Below are 13,507 nucleotides of genomic sequence, written 5' to 3'. Positions count from 1 at the left end.
ATTTTATATAAATATAAAAATTAAAAATATTCTCTCGTGCATTGCACGGGATGCAAATGCTAGTTAATGAAAAGCGGGAGTAAATAAGGGCAGATTTGGCAATGATTTGTAAAACGATATTTAAATTATAAATAATTGAAAATCTAAAACGACATGCATTTTGAATAGGAGGGAGTATTTTGAAAGACAATTTTTTAAAACATTCATGCTTTTATAAATTATATTCAAAAATATAACTTTTTTATCCTTATGTCTAGTATTAGTACATTTTGCATTGATGCTCGATTACTCGACTTGCAATAATTCGAGTATGTCGAACATTAATATATTTTCTAAGAATACTCAATCACTAATGTTCATTCTCAGAGATCGTGCATGTCGAACATGAATTTATTTACAACAAATGCATTAATGCTCAACACACTCAACTCGTAGTAGTCGAACATCTCGAGCTAGCACTAATGCAGTTACCTTAATGTTCGACATGCTCAACTTGCTTTGGTAGATCATATCGAACAAAGTTCGCTATTTTAATTATCAAGATAATTTTATTCTTCCAAGTTCAAGATAATAATTTTTATAATTTTCCTTTATAACAAATTTTGTGTGTGTTTTATCTTTAAAAATGAATAAAAAATGCCAGTAACTCTATCCGGAGGGGAGGATCTTGTAATTAATCTACCGTACCGATGCATACCAATGATGTGCACGTGCAAAATATATGGAGTATATTTTATGTTTAGAAAACTATGTATGTACATTTAAATAAATACCAATAGGACCCCAGTTAAAAATAACATAGGAAAAAAACATAGATTTTCACATCAATCGCTTTTATAATATTCCTACAAATTTTTACAAAAAACAGGAAATATTTCAGCCGTAGGCATTTTTTAAAGTTTTAGAATATTTAAGCATTTCCTTTTAGTTGGGGAAATATTAGAGCCTTGAATAGCTCGAGCCTGGAGGACTGTTTTTTTTTTCTTTTCTTTTTTCTACGAACTATGACTACTTTTTTCTTGTTCCATTAAATTATCAATCACTAGTATAACATCATCCCTGTGAGATGCAATGCAACATGATTTAAAAATTTATAGTGACATTTACTTCTTCACCATGTTTGGTAATGATGTAAGTCGTTTTCTTCCTCCGGTAAATTATTATTACATCTAGTAAACTCTTTTTTGAGTGATTTCGAGATATTCTGGTAATTTAATAATTTAATATTTACTTATTCATTTAGATAAAGTATATATTAGAGTAGTAAACGAAAGAAATTAAATAGAATTGTAATTTATTTACTAAATAAGTTCACAAAAATTATGGAAAATGATGCCTCACCGAACATTTTCTTACATTAGTGTTGAGAGGCATCTAAGTGATACTAACGAATACTGCAATTTAAAGTGTCTCCAAACAATTAAAGATAATTCGTTGTGGAATAAGATTCGTAGTTTCTTACATATTTGGGTTATAGTCAGGGGCGGAGCCAGACTTTTTATTCAGGGGGTCCAATTTTTTTTTAAAGAAAATTAATAATTAAATAAGAAATAAAAAATAAATTAAATTATATTAAAAATAAATGATAATCAATAACACAATTATAATATTATTCAAATTACAAAAAAAACACATTTTAACATATTTTCAAGCTCATATTCATGTTACGATGTATTTTGCAATAAAATTACTAAATATTGAATATTATATATAGTGCAAATACATGATACAGTCTCTTTCTAATTTGGAGAAAATTTTAATTGAAATGTTACGAAACGATGTCGTTTAGGCCTCACAAAAATGTCGTCGTCTTTACTAATCCATGTAAGCTCCAATTCAACACTCTAGCGATCGAAAAAAAATTGGGAGACGAAATTGCGAAACTTGAAAAAATAGTGATTTAATTCGCCACACTCAAAAGACATTAAAATTGCAAATTCAAAATAGTTTGTGATTTTATTTTCCAAAATTCCATGAAACTTTGTAAGGCAAAGTAACTTTCAATATCAAATTCAAAAAATAAATCTCTACAATCAAATCCAAGCATGATATGCATAAATTAATTATGTGTTTACTTATTCTAATTTCTAAGCATCTTAACTCTAAAGCTTATATATCAATTACAGTATAAAATAGCTCAACAAGATAATGATGTAGATAAAATTATATATTTTTTATTTTTAATATAAAATTACGAAAATATCCTAGTATTTTTAAAAATCCCAGGGGGGCCCAGTGACCCCCCTGCCCCACCCCTAGCTCCGCCCCTGGTTATAGTATAGGTGTTGCATCATGCATGTTTTAGTTAAGGCAACATTCACTTATCAACTATAGAGTGGGAAAATTTTGTCAAGAAAAAATACATCTCAATTCATAAATAATTGTTTCAATGAACTTTGTTAATGTCGTATGCAGGGACGGATCTAAAAATTTAATTAGGATCGGGCGACATTATATGACTTCATTTATAAAAGTATCTTTAACTATATAATTATACAAAATAAATAATAGAACTACACATTCTCTTACAACCAATTTTAAGTTGCGATCTACGAGTTTTCATGATATCAAACTCGTCTATAATTGGGTCAACATCAAAGCTCTAAGCAATTTCTCTATCGATAAACATTATCAAAGAATTAGACAAGAAGTCATTTTCCATTTTATTCCGCAACCTTGTCTTCACAATTTTCATGGCGGAGAATGCACATTCTCATGTTGCCGTTGAAACCGGAAGAGTCAAAATAAGTTTAATCAACCTGTCAACAAGAAAGTAAATGGATGACTTACATGTCTTTGACAATAGTTGACATAATTCAGGAAGTGTCGCAACATGTTGAAAATGTGCATTTTTTCGAATGTCAAGCTCATAAAGTTCGAGTTGGTACTTAAGATGCAGCTTATCTAGACTTGAAAAATCAATCGGGTAGTACTTCTCAACTAGCTTGCAAATATCATCAATATTAAACAATTCATAGCCACATTGTGAATCTAAAGATGAACTCAACTTTAACAACTCAACTGCATCTTCATTGAATCTAAATCTCAATTCTTACAATAGGCAATCTATTGTTCCATAGAAGATATCGACTCGATAATGGTGCTCCCATGTGACAGGAATGTTCAGAGGCCGACCTCTACTTGATCGACGCACACCATTCATGTCAGGGATTTCAATATCTCGCTGCTCACAATACCTTTTTACCTTTTCCAATAACTCACTCCAACCATTTTCTCGAAATTTTTGGATGACCTATTTTGTAGTCGATACTGCATCGATTGCATTAACAATATCTTGAGATATGCACTGCAACATTCTACAAAGATAATTTGCTCTTCCCAATAAAACAATAAGAAAGTGCAAGACAAATACGAATTCAAAGGACATCATCACATCATAAGCTTTATCAGCTAATCTTTGTGATTTTAAGTGGGGGAAGTTCTGGACAAGGGACTTTATCTGGTTGCGATTTTTTTCAATTACATCTGCAGTTGGAATCTCAGGATTAGATGAACCGCCAACTCTGTTCGGGTACTTTGTTTCTGAAAGTACGATTCAATTCCTCTCTTTATCTTATCCATTAGAAATCTATAACAATATATAACATTAATTCAATCAAAAACATAAGCAAACAAATGAACCCTAGATTCCTAATAATTAAAGAAATGCAAAAGTTACTCAAGTTTTTCTTCAATTCTATTAGTTTGACAACAAATATCAAATAGTACAGTATAATACAATCAAAGTACTGATGAAATTAAAATTTTAAAGTAATAAGCAAAGCCAAAGGTAAAAAGAGAACAAGATAAATAATTCAAAACTTACCAATAAAATGAAGATGACAAATGTATATTGTTAATTTGATATCTCAATGTTGGATTTTGTGAATTTCCATCTCAATTTGGGGTCCATGTGTTGTTTATTGGGAAGAAGAATGAAAATAAGAAATATGCTAAGAACTTTTCACTTCTTCTTTCTTCTGTAGTGTGAATAGTGGCATTATTTGTTTATTATCATTTGACTTAACTAAAGGGAAAGTCAAAAAGAAAAGTGGAGTGATTGGGCCGCATGGGACTTGGTTGGGGGAGTGAATGGAGTTTCCAATTTGTAAATTACATATTTATATTAGGGGTAATTGCCTGTAAATTCCTAACGTTTACTCGGAATTGGTTTTTGCACCTTTTTTTTATTTTTCTTCTTTTAAATACCTAACCTTTAGTTTTTGTCTGAAATTTATCTGATCACCGGTTTTTTCTTACACTGGCGCCGGAAATGCCACTGTGGCAGCCGAAATTCACACTGTAGCAGCCGGAATTCTCCACTTGGCTCATTTGTGACATGTGGCAAAAAAATATGAAAAAAATTGAAATAAAAAATACATGTGGAAAAAAAGTAAAAATAAAAAAGAAAAGAAAAGGAAAATCACCCCCCCTAAATCGTCCTTTCTCCCTTCCCCACCCCAAACCCTAACTCTCCCTCCCCCTACCCGGTGCCGCCCCCTGCCACCTCCACCACCGCCGGCGCCGCCACCCACCGCTACCACCATCAACGCTCCACCGCCTGGAGCAGCGGAGGAAGTCGATCGCCGCCGCCGTCCTCCGGAGCAGCAGACCAGTCTCCACTTCGTGGTAGTGCACGAGCAAGGCGCGCGACCAAGCGGCGGAGCAGCAGACCAGCCTCCACTTCGTGGTGGACTTCCGGCCTCCCCCTCCCCAGATCCCGCCGACCTTCGCCGCCCCCTCCCCCTCTCACCTGACTTTCCCTCTTTCCCTTCACATCTCACCAGTTCCAATTTCTCCTAATTAAAACGGCGAAGCATGGGGGAATTGGTGGTGGCGATGGTGGTGGTGGCGCAGCAGGGGGCGGCGCGAATTGGTGGAGAATTGTGGATCTAGAGCACGAATTGTTGCCCTTTGTGCGCTGCCGTCTGTGCTTGCGAATGTGGTGAGAACGGTGTGGGGTGGTGCCGGCAATGGTGGCGGCATGGGCGGTGGCGGGTTGGGGACTGGGGAGGGGCAGACGGGATCTGGGGATGGGGGAGGGACAGGTCGTTGCGGTCTGGGGAGTGGGAGACCGACGAGATCTGGGGATGGGAGAGGGCCGATGGGTTTGGGAATGGGGGAAGGGGTGGCCGGCGCTGGCATATGGTGGCGGCGGGCGGCGCCGGCGGGTGGGGGGAAAGGGGGAAGAGGTGAATAAGGTTGGGGAAGATGATGAGTTGGAAATTTTCTTCTTTTTTTTATTTTTTTTGCCACATGTAAAAATTATGTTTAGGTGTCAATTCCGGTTGCCATCTCATCTATTCCGGCAGCCACAGTGGCATTTTCGGCGCCGGCGTTAGCAAAAACCGGTGATCAGACAAATTCGAGACAAAAACGAAAGGTTAGGTATTTAAAAGTAGAAAAATAAAAAAAAGTACAAAAACCAATTCCATGTAAACGTTAGGAATTTACGGGCAATTACCCCTTTATATTATATGTATAATATATATATATAGCTAATTTGTCACACCCCAATTCTTGAAGGAATAAATATAATCGAGGTGTGAATAATTCATAAAATAAACAAGGGAAATACCTCGTTAAAACCCAAAATAGGATAGAAAGTCGGGCTATGCCCCTTTGGATCACAAGTTTTGTTTCATGTTTCTGACAACCAACATTCATTAGCATAAAACTAGAATTTCAAATTTAAGCTCGACATGAAGTCATCTTAAGTTGAGAAAACAAAAGATGTATAAGAGTAATTGCTACAGCGGAAGTCTAACATATGAATTTTAACTCTAGCCTCAGCTCCGTCCCGTCAGCACCAGCCAGCCAACCTGAAAACATTTGAAAGTATTTTTGGGCTAAGTACTAATGTACTTAGTGGGCATGCATTTTCATAAACATTTCATATTTTCGTAAGAGCAGTTTATCCAATTATACTTGACATGACTTAGAAGGTTTTAAAATGAAATAACTTCTAAGCATGTTAAAACATTTTTCATTTGTGCGCACATGTCACACTCCCTTTCCGTTACTCGCTGTGATCCCGGACCTTTTAGCCACCGACGGATCCATTACTCCTGCTTTACTTGGACTGAGGGCGTAACCCAGCCAAGTTCCCATTTGGGACCCAATGCTCCGGAACACATCCCGTCGAGCACCCTTATAACGCCTCATACATGATTAGTGCCCGATGGAGATCAACCCACCAGGTCAGCTAATAGGTGTACACAATTCTCAAATAACGTGTTAGGTCAAGAGAGAACCTCGATCGATTCATTGTTGCGAGCCTTAAACGGAGCAGAGTGCACAAAATATTTTATTGGATAAACAGTTTGCATTTAATAGAATAAACAATTTGCATTTCATTGAAACATTTAGAGCTTAATAACTCAATCATACTTTATACATTTGGAAAGTAAGCCCACCTGGTTAGGCAAAGCCTGAAGATCATAATCACATATAAACCTGTCTTGGGAAAGCAGCGCTAATCCCCCTGGTCACAAAGCCTACAAGAAATTCTATTCTTAATAGGTCTCGTAAAGCTAACTTAAAGTCTTAGTGGGTGCACTTAACTACTATGATTTATCACGCCGGGTTTTCAAAAATTTAATGAATAATAATTGAAAACTAAAATTCTTGAGTTAAGGACACCAACAATATCCTTACTCGATTTTCTTAAATAATTGGAATTATAAATAAAACCAATTAAATCATAAATACTTTTATTGCAAAATATAATGCAATATCATGTCATGCTTAGCATATAATAAGTAATTTACTTAAAATATGCACATAATAATAATTTAATATTATTATGAAAATTATCCTTTAAATAAATTAATCAAACTAATAATAGTTCAATTAATTAAAAATAAGAAAGCTCAATTTAATTAAACAATAATAGGGCCATCTATTAAATAATTGAATTAAGGCCCAGCACAATTATTAAAACCAAGAGCCCAACTGATTTAATAAACAAAACTCGGCCCACTAAATAAAATAATTTCGGCCCAATAAATCGGCCCAACTGCAAGCCCTAAGCCCAAACCAAATTCCTCTCCCTTTTCTTCTTCTCCTACAGCCGCTCCCCTCCCCCTTCATTCTCGTCTCTCTCTGTTTTCACAAAACACACACACACACACACAGCCCGCTGGCGCCGGCGACACCGCCGTCGCCTCTCCACCCTCGTCCCTTCCTCCACCGCCTGACACCCCCACACAACGCAGAACTCTCCCTCTCTCTCAAAGCTCACGACACGCACAACGCAGCCACGCAGCAGCACGGCATCGCCCTCAACTCCGGCGACATCGCCGTCGAGCCGCCCTCTCGCCCCTCAACCTTCCTCTCTCTCTCACAAAGCTCCGTCGCTGCGGAAGCTCGCCGGGAAGCAGCGGCGAAAAGCCGCCGTCACCCACTGCTCTCCCCTCTCTCCGTCCGTGGCCGATCAACAGCAGCCATGGCCGCCGCGCTCTGGCCTACCTCTGCTAAACCCAGCTCCGACCAGTCCCAGTTCCCGATGGTCGACGACCCCCAGGCCGCCGCCGCCCTCTCCTTCCCCGTTCTTCACCGTGGCTAGGCAGCAACGGCAGAGCCGCAGCGCCTGGCCTTCCTCTCTGACTCCAGCCGACGAGTAGCAGCCGGAGTCGCCCGCAGCCTCCTCCCTTCTCTCCCTCTCTGTGACAGTGGCGGACCACCATCACCACCACCGGACGGACAGCAGCGATGAGCCGCTGCCGCCTCCCTCGACTCGACTCAACTCCAGGGAACACACAAACACGACAAGCAAAAATCAAAGCTCAAAACTCCAGCTTTCAATATACAACAAATCTCTTCTTTCTTTCTTCTTTAAAAAAAACAGTCATGCTTGTACATAAATGTATACACGTATATAAACAGAGTGCAAATGTAATGTATTTATGGGTGTTTTCCTTGTTAGGCAGTTGAAATTCTTATGACATGATCTGGGTTTCTTAGACGTAGTGTAAAATGAGGTAAGTAGGGAGCTTTAAAAGAATGGCACCTTTAGGAATTTCGTATGAAATCTGGAATGGTTGGCTGCGCGAATCTGTCGGACTGCTCGCTCTTGAAGTTCAGTCCGGGCGTTGGAACGGAAAAGAGGAAGTGCGTGAGTTGAGAGAAAATAGTTTGGCTATCGCATGAGTGAACTTTAAAGAGGAGTTAGGCTTTGGGCTGCTGAAATGAGGAAGGAATGAGGAAGGAAAACATATGGGCGGCTGGCACAAGCTAGTGAGGCGTTGATTGGAGGAATGGGGCGGCCATGGGTGTAGGGTGGGCGGCTATAGCTGACATTGGTGGCTGTTGGGCGGCTATTAGACATAGGGTGGGCGGCTGTGGTATTTATCGAGTAGGTGTAATTAAAACTAAGGCCCAAAATGAACTAAAATAAAACTCCAACACACATTTATAATTAAAGTCCAACATAGATTTTAATTTAAATCTGTAAAAATCAATATTAATATATGTAAAATATTTCACATATACACATGCTCATATTTAAATTAATATGCAAATGCACAAAAATTTAAATAACTAAAATATTTACAAAAGCTTTTGAATTTCATTTTTGTTGGAATTAAATAAATCATTTTTTTCATTTTTCCGGCGTAAATCATCCTAATCTAAGTTTAAAATAAATTCTAAACTTAATATAAATAGGCGGGGTGTTACATTCCTCCCTCCTTATAAAAATTTCGTCCTCGAAATTGCATATATGGTATTCTAGTTTGGGATACTAGACTTTCATTATCAGTGCGGCTACATAGCTTGATTGTTATCGCATCTTTCTAATTGTGAGAACACCATGTCTATAGTCTCGAGAACTAGTGACAAACGAACTCATTCTAATCATATTATGCTTATCGTGATGGAAGAAAAATCTTATTGTGGCAACTACATAGTGAGAGTCTCTATATATTGTGATGACGCTCTACAAACATTAAAAATCTAAATTGACAATCACCGAGATCATAGTCATGTGGGCTGGCCAGACCCTGCACAACGAATCACTCAGTCAAATGGGAGCTTCGCCCCTAATCATGTCAACTTCTTATTTCTTATAAAGCTCTAAGTCAACTTCTAACTTAAAGCACTTACTTCTAAGTACTTCAATCATAAATCATTGGTACCATATAGGTCCATTCTATGTCGTTCTAGCGGTGCTATCACGACTAACATTCTTAAGACATTCTTGGGTGGTTCTCAAACAGTTTGTAAAAGAATTCATCATTCTAATCATATAGGCAGTGAATCTAAAATGATAACATAAAGCTTTCTCATCATTTATTCATACATACATACATATATTTGCTTTCTTTGAAAATTTGAGTCATATGGACATTAAATGTCCCTTTCATGAAAAACTTTGCTTATGCCGGAAAGATTCAAGGAATCTAACTCGACCATACATACATACATACATTGATTCGTTAAGGGCTCGGGTTGTCCCAAACACGAAATACATTCATTGAGTCGTTATGGGTTCGGGTAGTCCCAAACACGACAAAAAGCATTCACATAGCATCGTAAACATAAGGCGCACATTTTCTTGAAAACTTTCATAACATCTGAAATACATATATGTATATTTTTGAAACTATTATCGTACCTTGGTTGCGGCAGTGTGACGGTGAGCTGAGGACTACTGACATTCTTAGAAGTCTAGAGATACTATTCTAGACTCTACATCAAAAAGCTTATGGTTATCAGAAACATGAAAGAAAACTCATGCTCTGATACCATTCTGTCACACCCCAATTCTTGAAGGAATAAATATAATCGAGGTGTGAATAATTCATAAAATAAACAAGGGAAATACCTCGTTAAAACCCAAAATAGGATAGAAAGTCGGGCTATGCCCCTTTGGATCACAAGTTTTGTTTCATGTTTCTGACAACCAACATTCATTAGCATAAAACTAGAATTTCAAATTTAAGCTCGACATGAAGTCATCTTAAGTTGAGAAAACAAAAGATGTATAAGAGTAATTGCTACAGCGGAAGTCTAACATATGAATTTTAACTCTAGCCTCAGCTCCGTCCCGTCAGCACCAGCCAGCCAACCTGAAAACATTTGAAAGTATTTTTGGGCTAAGTACTAATGTACTTAGTGGGCATGCATTTTCATAAACATTTCATATTTTCGTAAGAGCAGTTTATCCAATTATACTTGACATGACTTAGAAGGTTTTAAAATGAAATAACTTCTAAGCATGTTAAAACATTTTTCATTTGTGCGCACATGTCACACTCCCTTTCCGTTACTCGCTGTGATCCCGGACCTTTTAGCCACCGACGGATCCATTACTCCTGCTTTACTTGGACTGAGGGCGTAACCCAGCCAAGTTCCCATTTGGGACCCAATGCTCCGGAACACATCCCGTCGAGCACCCTTATAACGCCTCATACATGATTAGTGCCCGATGGAGATCAACCCACCAGGTCAGCTAATAGGTGTACACAATTCTCAAATAACGTGTTAGGTCAAGAGAGAACCTCGATCGATTCATTGTTGCGAGCCTTAAACGGAGCAGAGTGCACAAAATATTTTATTGGATAAACAGTTTGCATTTAATAGAATAAACAATTTGCATTTCATTGAAACATTTAGAGCTTAATAACTCAATCATACTTTATACATTTGGAAAGTAAGCCCACCTGGTTAGGCAAAGCCTGAAGATCATAATCACATATAAACCTGTCTTGGGAAAGCAGCGCTAATCCCCCTGGTCACAAAGCCTACAAGAAATTCTATTCTTAATAGGTCTCGTAAAGCTAACTTAAAGTCTTAGTGGGTGCACTTAACTACTATGATTTATCACGCCGGGTTTTCAAAAATTTAATGAATAATAATTGAAAACTAAAATTCTTGAGTTAAGGACACCAACAATATCCTTACTCGATTTTCTTAAATAATTGGAATTATAAATAAAACCAATTAAATCATAAATACTTTTATTGCAAAATATAATGCAATATCATGTCATGCTTAGCATATAATAAGTAATTTACTTAAAATATGCACATAATAATAATTTAATATTATTATGAAAATTATCCTTTAAATAAATTAATCAAACTAATAATAGTTCAATTAATTAAAAATAAGAAAGCTCAATTTAATTAAACAATAATAGGGCCATCTATTAAATAATTGAATTAAGGCCCAGCACAATTATTAAAACCAAGAGCCCAACTGATTTAATAAACAAAACTCGGCCCACTAAATAAAATAATTTCGGCCCAATAAATCGGCCCAACTGCAAGCCCTAAGCCCAAACCAAATTCCTCTCCCTTTTCTTCTTCTCCTACAGCCGCTCCCCTCCCCCTTCATTCTCGTCTCTCTCTGTTTTCACAAAACACACACACACACACACAGCCCGCTGGCGCCGGCGACACCGCCGTCGCCTCTCCACCCTCGTCCCTTCCTCCACCGCCTGACACCCCCACACAACGCAGAACTCTCCCTCTCTCTCAAAGCTCACGACACGCACAACGCAGCCACGCAGCAGCACGGCATCGCCCTCAACTCCGGCGACATCGCCGTCGAGCCGCCCTCTCGCCCCTCAACCTTCCTCTCTCTCTCACAAAGCTCCGTCGCTGCGGAAGCTCGCCGGGAAGCAGCGGCGAAAAGCCGCCGTCACCCACTGCTCTCCCCTCTCTCCGTCCGTGGCCGATCAACAGCAGCCATGGCCGCCGCGCTCTGGCCTACCTCTGCTAAACCCAGCTCCGACCAGTCCCAGTTCCCGATGGTCGACGACCCCCAGGCCGCCGCCGCCCTCTCCTTCCCCGTTCTTCACCGTGGCTAGGCAGCAACGGCAGAGCCGCAGCGCCTGGCCTTCCTCTCTGACTCCAGCCGACGAGTAGCAGCCGGAGTCGCCCGCAGCCTCCTCCCTTCTCTCCCTCTCTGTGACAGTGGCGGACCACCATCACCACCACCGGACGGACAGCAGCGATGAGCCGCTGCCGCCTCCCTCGACTCGACTCAACTCCAGGGAACACACAAACACGACAAGCAAAAATCAAAGCTCAAAACTCCAGCTTTCAATATACAACAAATCTCTTCTTTCTTTCTTCTTTAAAAAAAACAGTCATGCTTGTACATAAATGTATACACGTATATAAACAGAGTGCAAATGTAATGTATTTATGGGTGTTTTCCTTGTTAGGCAGTTGAAATTCTTATGACATGATCTGGGTTTCTTAGACGTAGTGTAAAATGAGGTAAGTAGGGAGCTTTAAAAGAATGGCACCTTTAGGAATTTCGTATGAAATCTGGAATGGTTGGCTGCGCGAATCTGTCGGACTGCTCGCTCTTGAAGTTCAGTCCGGGCGTTGGAACGGAAAAGAGGAAGTGCGTGAGTTGAGAGAAAATAGTTTGGCTATCGCATGAGTGAACTTTAAAGAGGAGTTAGGCTTTGGGCTGCTGAAATGAGGAAGGAATGAGGAAGGAAAACATATGGGCGGCTGGCACAAGCTAGTGAGGCGTTGATTGGAGGAATGGGGCGGCCATGGGTGTAGGGTGGGCGGCTATAGCTGACATTGGTGGCTGTTGGGCGGCTATTAGACATAGGGTGGGCGGCTGTGGTATTTATCGAGTAGGTGTAATTAAAACTAAGGCCCAAAATGAACTAAAATAAAACTCCAACACACATTTATAATTAAAGTCCAACATAGATTTTAATTTAAATCTGTAAAAATCAATATTAATATATGTAAAATATTTCACATATACACATGCTCATATTTAAATTAATATGCAAATGCACAAAAATTTAAATAACTAAAATATTTACAAAAGCTTTTGAATTTCATTTTTGTTGGAATTAAATAAATCATTTTTTTCATTTTTCCGGCGTAAATCATCCTAATCTAAGTTTAAAATAAATTCTAAACTTAATATAAATAGGCGGGGTGTTACATAATTCCTCTCTCTCTCTCTCTCTATATATATATATATATATATATATATATATATATATATATATATATATATATATATATAGGGAGAGGTTCAAATAAGAACCACTAATAAAATAAGAACGGAGAACCATTTTAAGCCATTCGATCATCAAGATGTACGGTGGATGCATCATCTTGGTGGATGGATGCAGGTGCTGGGTTCGAATCCTGAAGGGAGCAAAAAAAATATTTTTTTCGGATGCATTAAATTTAATAGCGGATGCATTAATTTGTATAGCAGATGCAGTAATTTTATTGGTTCTTATGTTCTCACGATAATTGTGGTTCTCACTATATATATATATATATATATATATATATATATATATACACTGTGAGAGCACATCTTAAAATAAGAAATAAGAACAATTTTTAATGTATGAATTTTATGTAGAACACGTATGAATTCGTTGTATAAAGATATGAATTGTGAAAAATAATTTTTTGCTACCTTTGGGATTCGAACTCAGGACCATAAATCCATCGAACAAGATTACGAATCAACCGTAGATCTTGATGATCTAAGGGCTGAAAATGAT

The 13,507-nt window shown here is 38.3% G+C and overlaps 2 long non-coding RNA genes across 2 annotated transcripts; both read right to left on the bottom strand.

Annotated features, from left to right (window-relative positions):
* Positions 1 to 5,575: 5,575 nt before the first annotated feature.
* Positions 5,576 to 7,111, bottom strand: LOC130986778 (uncharacterized). Its single transcript, XR_009089397.1, has 2 exons — positions 6,417 to 7,111; positions 5,576 to 5,822 (listed from the first exon to the last, which is right to left on the bottom strand). It is a non-coding gene; the product is annotated as an uncharacterized LOC130986778 (long non-coding RNA).
* Positions 7,112 to 9,823: 2,712 nt separating this feature from the next.
* LOC130986774 (uncharacterized) lies at positions 9,824 to 11,359 on the bottom strand. The gene is made up of 2 exons (XR_009089395.1): positions 10,665 to 11,359; positions 9,824 to 10,070 (listed from the first exon to the last, which is right to left on the bottom strand). It is a non-coding gene; the product is annotated as an uncharacterized LOC130986774 (long non-coding RNA).
* Between the last annotated feature and the right edge of the window lie 2,148 nt (positions 11,360 to 13,507).

This window comes from Salvia miltiorrhiza, chromosome 1 (assembly GCF_028751815.1).
Source record: "Salvia miltiorrhiza cultivar Shanhuang (shh) chromosome 1, IMPLAD_Smil_shh, whole genome shotgun sequence".
In the NCBI taxonomy this organism is placed as follows: domain Eukaryota; kingdom Viridiplantae; phylum Streptophyta; class Magnoliopsida; order Lamiales; family Lamiaceae; genus Salvia; species Salvia miltiorrhiza.
The sequence above is the reverse complement of the archived record's forward strand: the minus strand, read 5'-3'. Positions and strand labels throughout refer to the sequence as shown.